Raw genomic sequence first — 666 nt, forward strand, 5'->3', positions numbered from 1 at the left:
GTTCCACCCACGAAAGGGCAGTCTCTCTGAAGCCTCTCCCTACGCCCAGACCTTACACAGAGTGCAGGCCTCTTCCGGGACCAGCGGATTCCGAGACGTTCACAGAGCTGGCACAGACAGCCCCTTCTGTCCGAGGGGGGCACCTGCCAAGAACCTGGGGGCTGCAGAGACGCGAAGGCCTCTCCGACGACCCCCAGGGCCCAGGGTGGAGGCGGCCGCTGTGGGGGAGCCTCGTGGCCAGCCCCCAGCTCTTCCCGCTCCTCTCCACTCCCCCGGCACTTGGGCCTCCTGGGAGGGAGGAGGAAGGGCAGCTCGAACCACCCCTCCCGGCTCTGCTCTCAGGGTGCAGCCTGGCACAGGCAGGACCCACGAGGCCACAGCCCTGAGGGCACCTGGCAGGCAGCATGAGACCGAGGGGGAGGACAGGCCTAGGAAAGAGCATCGTGACCGCAGTGTCTCTGGGAGCTCAGTGGCAGCAGCTGCCGCAGTGCCCGCCGGCGTGGGAGTGCTGGCTGTCGCCAAACTTGGTCCTGTGGCTCAGGATCTTGTAGGAGCAGTCCTCCTCACAGCAGCCGGACACACTGGGGGAAGAGTCGTCAATCTCAAACTGCAGGGCCTCTCGGAAGAACTGGTAGGCGCCATGATTGTGTTTAAATACTGTTAACA

This window comes from Carlito syrichta, unplaced genomic scaffold (assembly GCF_000164805.1).
Source record: "Carlito syrichta isolate Samal-C Ts95f unplaced genomic scaffold, Tarsius_syrichta-2.0.1 Scaffold127511, whole genome shotgun sequence".
Classification (NCBI taxonomy): domain Eukaryota; kingdom Metazoa; phylum Chordata; class Mammalia; order Primates; family Tarsiidae; genus Carlito; species Carlito syrichta.